The 13,411-nt window shown below is 38.3% G+C and overlaps 1 protein-coding gene and 1 long non-coding RNA gene across 2 annotated transcripts in view; both read right to left on the bottom strand.

Moving 5' to 3' along the window:
* Positions 1-9,490, bottom strand: part of SLC5A12 (solute carrier family 5 member 12) — a 60,001-nt gene extending 50,511 nt beyond the window's left edge. Inside the window, exon 1 of the mRNA XM_072619304.1 lies at positions 9,383-9,490. The gene's annotated coding sequence lies outside the window, so the exon portion shown is untranslated. The remainder of the gene's footprint in view (positions 1-9,382) is intronic.
* Positions 9,491-10,011: 521 nt separating this feature from the next.
* The window catches only part of LOC140510565 (uncharacterized), a 58,490-nt gene continuing 55,090 nt past the window's right edge, over positions 10,012-13,411 (bottom strand). Inside the window, exons 3-5 of the long non-coding RNA XR_011969287.1 lie at positions 13,277-13,378; positions 12,263-12,402; positions 10,012-11,243 (exon numbers count right to left, since the gene is read on the bottom strand). This is a non-coding gene — a long non-coding RNA (uncharacterized lncRNA). The remainder of the gene's footprint in view (positions 11,244-12,262; positions 12,403-13,276; positions 13,379-13,411) is intronic.

The raw sequence follows: 13,411 nt of genomic DNA, 5'->3' as shown, positions 1-13,411 counted from the left end.
TCAGTTTTGGAAGTGACCTAAGCATTCATCTATTCCCACCCCTGTCTGTAATATATGTGCAAAGTAGACCCAGTACTGAAAGGATCCCAGATATCATCTAGCCACAGCCTGTCATCTGACAAATGGAGAAACTGAAGCCTAGAGATATTAAATGAAGTTGCTATTTGGCACAGGGTCACATAGGTAATAAGCATCATCCAGTCTCTTCTTAAAGAAGAATTCCATTTTGGAGAAAGCTGTTGGTACTGTCCTTGCAACCTAATCCACTTTTGTACAAGTCCAGTTATTAGAAAGACATTTGTTTTGGGATTTTCTTTGTTTTTTCTGAAATTGAGCCTAAATTTATAGTTTTGCAATTATTGATAACTGCCCTTTAAGATCAATGAGAATAAGCCTTACTTCCCTTTCATGTGACAGCCCTTCAGTATCTGGAGACAGAGGTTCTATACCCTATGAATCTTCTCTCCTCCAGAATAAGTCCATCTAGTTTCTTCAGCTGATTACCCTATAACCATCTCAGCTGCCGTATTCTGGATCCTAATGTCCTTTCAGAGTCATGGAACTCAAAACTGAACAGAACACTCCAGATAGGTCCTTACTGAATCAGAGTACAGAGAAACTATCAATTTCTCATTCCTGCAAACTATGCCTCTCTTAATCACATCCAAGATTATATTATTTTCTGTCTAAGTTTAGAATCTACTAAAGCCCCTGGACCTTTTTCAGACTTCTGTCTAAAACCATACTTCCCTATGCTATAACTGTGAAGTCAATTTTTTTTGATGCAAGAGTAAGATTTTTCAGTTTGGAACTATGCCCAAAGAGTTATAAACCGTATATACCCTTTGACCCAGCAATATTACTACTAGATCTGTATCCCAAAGAGAACATAAAAAATGGAAAAGAACTCCTATATACAAAAATATTTATAACAGTTTTTTTTGTGAACAGACAGACTTGAGGAAAACCTGGAAAGACTTGTATGAATTGATGCTGAGTGAAGTGAGCAGAACCAGGAGAATATTGTACACAGTAACAGTAACGTTGTACGATGACCAACTTTGTTAGACTTGCCTCTTTTGAACAATGCAAAGACCTAAGACAATTCCAAAAGATTCGTGATGGAAAATTCTGCCCACATTCCAAGAAAGAACTATGGAGTCTGAATGCAGATTGAAATATACTATTTTCTCTCCTTTTTGTTGCTTTTTGTCTTTTCTTTCTCATGGTTTTTCAGCTTAGTTCTGGATTCTTCTTTCAAAACATAACTGATATGAAAATAAATTTAATGTGATCATACCTGTATAGCCTATATCAAATTATATACCATCTGGGGGAGTAAGGAATGGAAGGTGGGGGGAAATTTAGAATTCAAAATCTTATAAAAGTGAATATTGAAAACTAAAAATAAGCTCTTTAAATTAAAAAGAAAAATGTAAGATTCCACAAGTATCCTTTTTAAATTTATTCTTTTTTAGATTCAGCCCAATATTGACTCCCACTGCCAAGTCTCATATTCAATTCAGAAAGCCCCCATTTAACTGTGACATATTGGGCTACCAGAATGATGAGAAGTCTCTGGTTCAAGCCATCTAAAGACTAATTGAAGAAACTGGGGATGTATCATCCCTGAGGAGGAGGAAAATGATATCTGTGTCCAAGTCTTTGAAAGAATTTTGCTGTTATTTAGTTGTTTTTCACTTGTGTTGACTCTTCATCACCCTATTTGAGGCTTCCTTGGCAGAGATACTAGAGTGGTTTGCCATTTCTTTCTCCAGTTCATTTTACAGATGAGGGAATGGAGGGAAACAGGGTTAAGTGACTTGCCCAGGATCACAAAGCAAGTAAGTATCTGCACCAAAGATGCCAAGGTCATCCACTTCATCTTGAGCTATTTCCAGTCATCTTGACTTTTGCCTCCCACCGAACTTTGATGACTCTAGAACGTTGTCCAACTCTGCCTCACATGAATACAATTCACGCACAAGTCAAGACATCACCCTGTGACGTCATTAGTCCTCTTCACAAATGAAGGACAAACAACCATGAAGGGATGTTGACTGGAAGAGGGATTAGTCTTAGTCTTTGCTGCTCCAGAAGGTAGAAATTAGATTAGACATCAAGACAAACCTCCTAACATCTGTAGAGTGATCCTTTTCAAGAGAGAGTGGGTTCATTCTCATTGAAAGACTTCCAAAAGACTTTAGTATGTTGCAATTATTTGGAGGGCATGGGAGGGACAAAACAAGTGCAGAAATCCTCCACAACTCTGCATGAGACAGACAGATACAGAGACACAGAGTGTGTGTGTGTGCGCATACATGTGCATGTGTGTGCATGTGTGCATGCACATGTGTGTGTGCGTGTGTGAGGGAGAGAGAATGAATGAATATCATAGGATCATAGGTTCACACACTTCAAGCTACTTAGAGCTCATCTAGTCCAGGGTACTTAACCTTCTTTGTGTCATGGACCCCTTCAGTGGTCTAGACAAGCCTGTGAACCTCTTCTCAGAATAACATATTTAAGTGCAAAAAAATTAAATTCTTAAGATTACCAAGGAAAGCAATTATATTGGCATATGGGTATTAAAAGTTTTTAAGTAAGCTCATAAGCCCCAAGCTAACAACCTCTCATACCCCAACTCCTTCATTTTATAGATAATGAAACAGAGGCCCTGAGGAGTGAAGCAAATTTCCCAAGATCAGGGTAATGGTAAGTTACAGTACTGGATTTGAACCCACTTCCTGTGATTCCAAACCCAGTTCTCTTTCCACTTCACTAATTATGGATTGAGGGAGGATGAGGGGGGAAGGAAGAGGAAGAAGAGGGAGAAGGGCAAGGAGAAGGGGAAGAGGAGAAAGGAGAGGAGGAGGAGGAAGGGGAATAGGAGGGAGAGGAGGACAAGGAGTCTCTGCACTAAGATATCATTGGGAAGCAAAGAGGGAACAAATGAACCTTAGAAGAGACATGTCAAGACTTTGAAGAGGCCAGTTTCAGAGTCCTTCTGGGAAGGATTTCAAGCATGGAGCCCACTGCTGCTTAACCTTTGAGAAAGAAATAACACTGAGCCAAGCCAAACAAGTGGAGCATTTCGTGGCAGGGGTTCAAGCCAAGAGGGCAGTTGAGCACAGGGTTCAGGGTCCTTTACTAAGCATCCCCCACAACTGCTCAGAGTGGCCTCATGTTCTGGGTAAAGTCAAGGGCACAAAAGACCAAATCCTCAACTGTGGATATAGAAACTTGGATGGGTTTATCTAGACTAAATGCTATGAATTAGTGGGCAGTACTTATTACCCTGTGAGTTAAGGGATCAATGGTCTCAATATTCTACAGATACATATTTTGTCCCACCTACTTTCCAGCTTTTATGTTAGATTCTGAAGGAAAAACCCTAGGGTCACAGTCCTATCCTCAAAGAGCTTTCAACCGCGTAGGAGAGATTAAACATGGATAAAAATAACATTATTGGAAAGTAGAGAGTGGAAAGTACATAAAAGAGACACAAGTCGTTTTGAAAATAATAAGAAAAAAAGAACAGGGAGGAGGTGATAGTGCCATTTGCCTATCTATGTGTGGCTTTGTGGAGAGACACTTGATTCTAAACCCAAACCCCAGAGGACCTGAGTTCAAGCCCTCTGTCTGACACATACTGACTTAGTCATCCTGGGCAAGTTACTTAGCCTCTCAGTTTTCTAGGCAACTTTCTAGGACTAGAAATATCAAAGAAAGTACTTTCTGCATGGGGTAGAGGGAGTTCCCTTCTCCATGAGTTCTCTCCTAATGAAATGACAGTCCTGCCTCTGACCCTATGTAGGAAGTGGGGCAGGGGGATCAAAAGGAGCCATCCAGTCTTTGAACATCCTTGCCCTTTGCTCTATTCTGAACTGATTGTAAATCTAATCTCAGGATGATGTGAGTCCTCTCACCCAACACATGGAACCTGTTGTCATACTTTCTTACGTTGCTTTTCCTGAGAGATTTGTATCTGGGTGGCTATGCCTCTATGCATATATCAAAAGGCTGGTCAAACAGAATGCTATCAGAGTGGCCCTGGGGTTGTACTCCACTCACTGTCAGCCATGTATCTCTGGAGTGGATCTTTATCATTTCCATACACCAACAATGGATGAGTCATCTACTTTTCTAATCTGCCAGATCTCCTCTGAGTCAATGTGGTTCCAACTTGTCTATGAAGAACTGTTGTTAAATGTCCAGAAAATATGGCACTTAAAGTTTAAAGGAAAACAAGCTGGGATGAGCATCTAAAAATCATCCTTCTTTTCATTATGCTCCAAAATTCTAAAGCCTCTGTTATTTGCATGGCAGGCCTTAACACCACAACAATGTTGTTATGTGTTATAACACAAGGAAGAGAAATTTCATGGATTTCATTAATACATATGTGTATAATCATCACTGTATATGGCCACGAGTCAAGGAAAACTATGGTCTCTAAAGATCTAAGACAAGCATTGCACAGAGGCGACAGAGAAACTAAGGGTGATGGGAGTAGAATGAAACATTTAATAAACAAAAGTTTGGGGAAGTACCATAGTGAAAATTGTCAAAGAAATGTGTGATGGAAAAAGATGAGCTGGTAAGTGGCAAGAATGAGAAAGAGGCAGAGGATAACCCAGGTATCCCATGGGTATCATCTCAATTTCAGAACAAAATGAGAATGGTTCCTAGTTTACTGGACAGACCCTTTTTGGTTCACCCATGCACGAAAGTGGAGTATAGTCACATAAGATGGATTGAGAGTGCTGTAGAATCATGGGAGGCAGTGTCTACATTAAAGAAATGAGTCCTTGTTATTGGCTTGTATGGGTAAGGTATACAAAAGAATTTCAGAACATGGGATTTATATATAAATATATATATATGTGTGTGTGTATACATATATATATATGTGTGTATGTGTGTGTATATATGTATGTGTGTATATATAATATATATGTGTGTGTATAGTAATTCTGGAAGGGATTAGTACAGCTTACTCACTTTACATAAGACCTGGAAGGGTTAAGTGAGTTGCCCAAGGTCACACAGGTAGTAAGAAGCAGACTCTTCTTTAGCAGCAGCTGAATCTCACCCAGTACTCCCCCCAACTCTTGCCTCCTTGTCCTCAAAGTCATAAAAGTGTATTATACACAATGTGAATACTGTACCCACTGGAGATGACTATTCATGAGACATTCTGAGCCTAAACATATGCAATTTGACTTATCATAAAATCAATATTAGAGCATTCTTGAAAATGGAATTTTATGATAACAATGTTCACTTAGAAGTTATGCCAAAAAGTCTCCTTGAAAGGCATAGCTTCAGAGATAGCCTTCTTTGCCTAGTCCTACCATCATGTGTCTGATACCTACAACAGTGAAGAGCCTTCTACAACATTCTGGACAAGTGCTCATGGATCTTCCACCTGAAGAAGTGTAACAAAGGAGCGTCCACTACCTTCTGAAATGGCACCTTTCCACTTTCAGATAGCTTAGTACAGCCGTAATGGATTGGAGCACGTATATTTTTTAAAAAGTTTAGGATTTCATTCCAGTAGCAACTTCATGACATGGAAAGTCCATTCCCTAATGACATATCCCACCCCTCCCATCCCCAACCCCCACCACATCCTCACCATCTTCTTGTCTTTCACCCTGGGTCTGTACTCTAAACATCAGACAATGCACTAGGGTCCTGGAGATTTCAGCTCTGGAGCCCTTTTTCCCTGAGTAATGAGGCATCACAAGGCCCACTCCATCTCGCCCCCTCCATACTTTCTAGTTAGGAAGTTATAATCAAAACCATGCTGTAATTTCTACCAGAATGGGTTATCAATCTATTCCCTTAAATCTCCTTTCAGCATCCCTATGGACTTCCAAACCAAAGCATCCTTTTATGGCCACTACTTTCTTATATGTATTGGCTCCACCACAATCAATCAATCCATCAATCAACATTCATTAAGTACCTACTCTGTACCAGGCACTGTGCTAAGCAATAGGGATACAAAAAGAGGTAAAAGATAGTCCTATACCCATAAGACTATAAATTCCTTGAAGGCAGGAACCACACTATGTCAGTTTTTGTATTTTTATCTCCAGTTAGCATAATACTAGGCATATGGTAAATAAATTTTTCATTCATTCTTCTATGACTTAATAGAGAAGTCCTCAAGAGATGCCCAAGGCACATAAAACTTAACTGACTTTTCTAGAGACACATAGTTAATGCCAGAGGGATTAACTAGGGATTTGGATCCTGGTCCCAAGACCAGCAGTCTATCCACTAAGTCAAGCTACCTCTACATAGGCATACAGAGTGAAGGCAAAATAATTATTCCATCAACAAGCATTTATTGCTTTTGCTCATCCTTCACTTTTGATCACTAATGACAAAGGTGATGTTTTGACATGTCATGAAATGGATTTAAGTGAGGCAGAGCTGTGCAAAGTCATCAGCCTCACTCTCTTTCAGAGTCATCAAAGTCCAGTGGCAGAACAGGTCAGTACAATGGAAATGCCCAGGATGCAATGGATGACCTTGGCATCTTCGATGTCTAACCAAGCTCCAAGTGCTCCATGGTACCTGCTTCAGCCACCTTCATGATATTTGGAACAAATTGCTCTTATCTACCCATTTCACCAGGAGAAGTCTTTACATCCTTGGGTTAAACATTGCCCTGATTCACCAGTGTGTCTGAGTTACCCTTAACTCTATAACTTTAGGTAAGTAATTCCTATCTGAACCTCAGTTTCCTCCTCTGCAAAATGAGGGAACTGGACTAGATCACTTCTGTGGTCTCTTGAAGCTTCAATTTTTTTTTAATATATGGCCTATTTAACAAGAATAATGATAATGAAAATTTGCTAAAGTCTCATCATCTGCAAGAAGCCTTTTCCTGGTAAGATTAGTTCAAATTAATTCTGTCTATATCATTTGTGCATAGTTGTTTGCAGATCAGACTAGAAGCTCCATGAGGGTAGGAATTGGTTTTTGCCTTTCTTAATATTCCCTCTACTCAGTCTAGTGCCTGGCACATAGTTATTGTTATTACTGTTCAGTTGTTTCAATTCTATCCGACTCTAAGAACCTGTCTGGGGTTTTCTTGGCAAAGATACTGGAGTTGTTTGCCATTTCCTTCCCCAGTTCATTTTAGAGATGAGGAAACTGAGGCATACAGGATTAAGTGACTTATCCATGATCACACAACTAGTAAGTGAGACTGGATTTGAACTCATGAAGATGAATCTTCTTAGCTTCACACCTAGCATTCTATTTACTATATCACCTAAATGCCGATTGTAGGTGTTCAATAAACACTTGGTGACTTGACTTGATGATAATCCAGTGGTTTAAGGTTTACAAAGTAATTTTCTCATAAAACCATGATATTTCCAATTTTATAAGTAAGGAAACTGAGGCATAGGGTGGTAAAGTAACAAACAAGGTTTGGAATTTAACTAGTATTGAAAGTTCTTCCTGACTAAAAATTTCCACCATTAGGGATTAATTCCATGAAAGAGGTATTGTCATCTCCTGATGCTACCTTTCAAAACATGAAAGAAGTAATGGTCTGAGCTACTCCTTAAAAGAGTCTTAGCACTTTATCCCATTGTTCAACTAGGAGGGTTTCCTAGCATGTTAGAATGCAAAGAATACTAGGAAATCATGTTTACAAGTGAAGGTGGTACTAGTGAATGGTGTGGTCAAGAATCCTTGCTTAGTTTGACCTGATAGAATGAGATTTTAATAAAGCCAGGGGAAAACAGGGTCTAGTTGATTTCATCCTCCCACATTTCAGCACTGGGTCCTGGTCAGCCTGAAGGCACATTAGATCCAGGGATAAGAGACTCAAAGGCATCCTCTTGGAGCCTCATAGTCTTGCCTTAGGTCAAAGCTGGCACCAAGATCCTTATTTCTGGTTACAAAAGGTCCCAGAATACTCTGGCCTTCTCTGACTCTGCCAAGGCTCTGCCAATGTCCTATCTAAGAAAAGGCCAAGGGACAGGCATTATAAGTTGATAAAACATGTATGCTGTGTTAACACTGATGAAAGACATGTTCGTAACATGGTTTTAACCTTGGATTTCTATCTGATTAAGACTACTTCCTTCCATGCTCAAGGCTCTTCCTCATTAACAGTACAGATACTGCACAGTGGAACTCCACCTTACAAGGAGGTTAAAAGGAAAGAGGAATCGAAAACATTATCAATGGGAGAAAGCTAATTTTAATTCAGTTTCTGTGTTTTCTTTAACTTTCAGGTTATTATCATTAATAATGGTAACTAATATTTATAAAGTGTTTTAAGGTTTGCAAATCCCTTTAGATATACTAATTATCTCACTTGATACACCCACCTGTAATTAGTATTCCCATTTTGCAAATGAAATAACTGAGTCTTAGAGAAGTTAAAAGGCTTGGCCCTGGTCCCCAAAGATAGCCAGAGTGAAAAAGGCCTTCCATGAAGTCTCTACTCCATCCTTGGGGACATAGGGTTTGATTTGCATTTCTATTGTCATGACTAATGACTGACTTTCTTGATTTCTCAGAAAATATAGAAAGAGCCTAAGCAGGAAAGTAGTATGAGGTGAAAGCTATGGGAAATTCATAATTACCTATGAAAACCAGGTAGAACACATTATTTAAATAAACAATTAGTTTTGAAAGGATATCCAAGAGAAAGACAATTTACCAAAAATTAATCATTCATACCCAACATTGATGTGAACCTACATTTGTTTTTATAACTCATGAAAATATGTAATAATCGTTAAACACCTACTATGTCCCAAGTAAGGCAACTAGGTGACTCAGTGAATAGAGTGGTGGGCCTGGAGTCAGGAAAGTTCATCTTCCAATCTGACCTCAGACACATAATAGCTGTGTGACCTTGGGCAAGTCATTTAACCCTGTCTACCTCAGTTTTCTCATCTGTAAAATGAACTAGAGAAGGAAATGGCAAACCACTCCAATACCTTGCCAAGAAAATCCTAAATGAGGTCATGAAGAGTTGGACATAATTGATATGACTGAATAATAATAAACAAGGTGCCAAGTACCATGCTAGATACTTCAGAAAGGATTATACAATCACAGATCTAGAATTGGATATCAAGACAAAAATGAAAAAAGTCCCTGCTCTCAAAGTACTTACATTCATCTAAATATTTAACTTAGTATAAATATATGTATAGTATAAGAAATATATTGCTAATATATATAAATTATTAAATACCTGAATATTCTCAATTATATAGAGACATATATATGTATACATAAGTACAGAGCAACCCCATATATGTGTGTTGCACACACATATATATAATGTATCTATGTATATATTAACATGCATATATTGCAAATATATACGTACAGAGAATCTGCACTGAAACCAAGAATCGCTGTGCTGCCATACTGTCTCTGGTACATCCTGGCTCTGTGACTACGGCCAAGACACTTGACCTCTCCTTTAAATTATAAGCTCTTCAAGGACAAGGACTGTCTTTTGCCCTTCTTTGTATCCTGATAGTATTTAATATAAAATTTGGACTTTAATAAGGGCCAAAGCTTGAATTAAGAACAGTTTGGACCTAATAGTCTCTTTTCGTTAATCTTAAATAAACTTGGAGAATGTCTTTTGGTGTGTCAGCAAAGCAGGTGGGGCTGACTTAGTAATTTCCTTAGAAGACCCTTTTTATGACATGTTAATGATAATAAAAAACACAGATGCCCTGGGTTGTAATTTCAACTTTGTCAGCTCTGTTAAAAATACCCTTTCTTGTGTCAGCAATTTCAAGGACCTGTTTATCCAGGATGTCTGCCACTAGAGTGGGGGAATTTTCTCTTTATCATATGTCATGGAGACATATGCTACAGAGAGGAAATTTACACAGCTTGAAATCATAAAACCCAAGTGACACTGCCTTGTTAATTGTCTTGTCTTACTAAATTTACAATTTGTTCAACTAAGAGAGTTCCTTTCTCACGGTAAAATGTATTTAAGCCAGACGATTTCTGTACTGAGCAGTCAGGTCTTGATCCTGGCTCTGTAGTACTACATTACCATTTCTTTAAAGGGAATTAGCAATAAATGCATTCCTTTAGCCTGTTGCCTTTTCTTTAACCAACTTTCAGGTCAACACTCCCTAGCATTTAGTACAGTCTAGCACTTAAAAAATGTTTATCGACTGACTCTCAATGCTCCAAGACACTGTCCAGGACAAAAAAAATTAAGGAGAAGCTGCCAACTGACACTGGTGGAGGTAATTTTCTCTCCTGAGAATCCCCTGGGCTAATGAAATCACAGGTTCCGTTCCTGCCCTATGTAGTAGGAAAGTGTACTTATTTAAACATATGTATAAATCTTGAGAAGCACTTATGTTTTTGTCAAGTTGAAGGGTTTGTACTTAGAGAACAATTTGTACACTGTTTGCAGGCATTGTTTTTTTTTCTTGAGGTTAAAGATTTCTTTGTGGACTTTGACTTTGGTTAATGATTCCCTAATTGTGATGTTGATGTCTATCTTTCATACAAAGTTCATAAGAATGAGGTGGAAATTCAGGTATATTCTCTGAAAGTTTCAAATAATAAAACTCATACTAAAGTCACTAGCCCAAACATAGACCCCTTAATTTTCTTGTGTTATTTACTGGTGACAGCAAAAAGTATTTCCCTGCTAGAATGAGAGTAAGCCAGTGAATCAACCTGAAGCTCTCCTGAAGATCAGCCTTGTCTTGGTCAATTCCAGCTCTTAGAGTCCTTACCTTAACCCTCTTATACAATGGAAAGGCCATTGATTCTAGAATGAGAAGGCTGGATTTAAATCCTATCTCTGCATCTAATTATCTGTGTGACCCTGGACAAATCCGTTAACACCACTAAGCTACTGTTTCTCTCATCTGTAAAATGAGGGACTGGATTAGATGACACCTGAGATCACTTCCAGCTCTATAAATGTGATTTTTTTTAAATCATTTATTTTATTTTTAATTTATGGGACAAAGCAAACATTTCCATAACATAGCAAAATAATAAAAAAGATGATTGCCCATGAAACTGTCAATCTATTAGAAATACGATATTATGAATCCACTCAGGTGGGACTTTTCCCATAAAACCTTAGATTAGAAATATTGAGGTAGAAAGGACCACAGAGGCTATCTATTTTCAAATTTAATTTAATTTTTCAATCAATGATGATCCATCTTTTCTCTCTTCCACCTGCTCCATTCCTCCTTAGGAAAGAAAGAAAACTGTGAGCTTACAGTCAAACAAAATAAATTCCCACACTAGTTATTTCCAAAAAAAAAAAAAAAATCTCAATCTATACTCTGAATCCTTCACTTCCACAGCAGTCATCTTGTCTAGTTCTATAATTTTACAACTAAGGAAACTGAGGTCCAGAGACATGACATGACTTATTCAAAGTCACACAAATAGGAAGTAGTAGAACCAGAATTTGAACCCAGATTCTATGAGTTCAAATCTAGCCTTTATTCCACTATATTTCTCTTCCCTAAGCTCCTCAGTTATTAATATTTTTCCCTTCTTGAAATAAGCTTGTGCTTAGATATCTGACTATACGTTGTATAGTCCTAGTAGAATATAAGCTTCTTCGGGGCAGTCATCCAATTCAACCCACCCACCATTTTGTAGATGGCCTACTTGTTGTTCATTCCAATAATCTTCCAGCTCCTATCCAAATCCCTTCATGCTGTCTGTCCCCCTTGCCTGGAATGTTCTCCCTCATTACCTGGACCTCTTAAAATCTCTTTTACACTCAGTTCGCGGAATACTTTCAATATAAAGGCTATTAGTAAAGTTTTCTCTACAATTACTTGGTTACTATATTTATATGAGCATATATTGTTTCCCTAACTGGAATGTAAGCTCTTCCAGGACAGACATTGTTTTACTTTCTCTTATGTCTGCTTATTTTTAGTGCTTAACACTATTCTGGGCACAGAGTAGGTGTTTTTAAAAAAAATACTTATGAATTGCCACCAGAAAGGTTTCCAATGGGGTTAGATGCATGTCCAAAGAGGAGCTCATCTGGAATATAGCCAGCTGCCTTGGAGGAGGATACACCAATAGTGTAGCTTCTCATTTGAACACTTCTTGCTAATTAGATGTAACGACCAGTTGGTTCCACAGGACAAGTGTTTTTTTTGTACCATCTAAATTAAGACCCTGGGGTCAAAACCCAGTTATGGCTTCCCTAGTTACGGATTTGTGAGAGGGGATGTCTACTTACCCACAGAGGTATTTTATCCTCCTGGCATACTTGGGATTCATTTGAATGTTAGGACTTTGTGGATTTCCATTCTTCTGGGGTCCCTTGTGGGAATCAGCCTCCCTAAAGTCTATTTACTGGAGTCCTTGGAAACCTTTGACCTGGATTTCAATAGGGCAAGATAAAGGATGTGTAATTTAGTTGTGTTTTTTACAGAAGAATGAATACCAATTAATACTAAGAAATAACTCAAGTTTTGAACTTGGCTATTAAAATCTAAAATCTATATTAGCAAAATAATACACAAATCAGAGACATTCTGAGTTAAGAGGGTCCTTGGTGACTATTTTCCTTAAAAAGGACTATCCTTACAACATACCTTCTAAGTGGCCATCCAGCCTTTGCTTAAAGACTTTTATTCAAGGGGAATAAAAGCTCCCATTCCATTTTTGGAGAGCTTTCATTCTTAGGAAGCTAGAGGTGGGAGACAGGTGACATCATTTAGTGTTTGCAGAAGTCCAGATGGCTGCTGGCGCAAATGTGTCAGTATGGACACCAATTGACAAACCTGTGAAGCAATTTGCAAACTATCTTTCCATGATGGCATCATGAAGGAAAGAAGGGTAGGGTAGAAGAGGGCAAGTCTCCCTTGGAAACGGAGCACGGAAAAATAAAAACATCTAGGCCTCATTCACAGCAGCTGTGATTATCCTTTCATTAACCTCCAATTGTTTCATCGCTATTTTCCAAGGGACAGTTACTTAAAAAACTGACACAGCAGCCAGGAACAAAGTTCATTGGAGTCCAGCTCACTAATCTTTTTTCTTCCCTTAGCATTTCAGACACCTATAGAAGATGATTACTTTAATCAAATCTTCATGTTTATAAGAGAAAAGGAGATATTTTTTCCAGGTAAACAAAAAAGGTCTGTTTATATTTAGAATTTCCTTTCCTTTCAAGTTTCAAAAGTGAGTTTTAAGTGACTTGGGTCCAACTGAAAACAGACCAAGCAACTCTCCTAGCTCACCTACTTACCTCCCAAGGTTGTTGTTTATGATGCTTGGCACATAGTAAGTGCTTAATAAACATTTGTGGCCTTCCTTCTTCCTTCCTGTAAGTCATTACTCATGGCCTTCCCTGGAAGAAGGGAGGAACACAAAATGAACTGAA

This window comes from Notamacropus eugenii, chromosome 6 (genome assembly GCF_028372415.1).
Source record: "Notamacropus eugenii isolate mMacEug1 chromosome 6, mMacEug1.pri_v2, whole genome shotgun sequence".
Classification (NCBI taxonomy): Eukaryota; Metazoa; Chordata; class Mammalia; order Diprotodontia; family Macropodidae; genus Notamacropus; species Notamacropus eugenii.
Note: the sequence above shows the minus strand (reverse complement) of the source record. Positions and strands in the feature narration are given on the sequence as shown.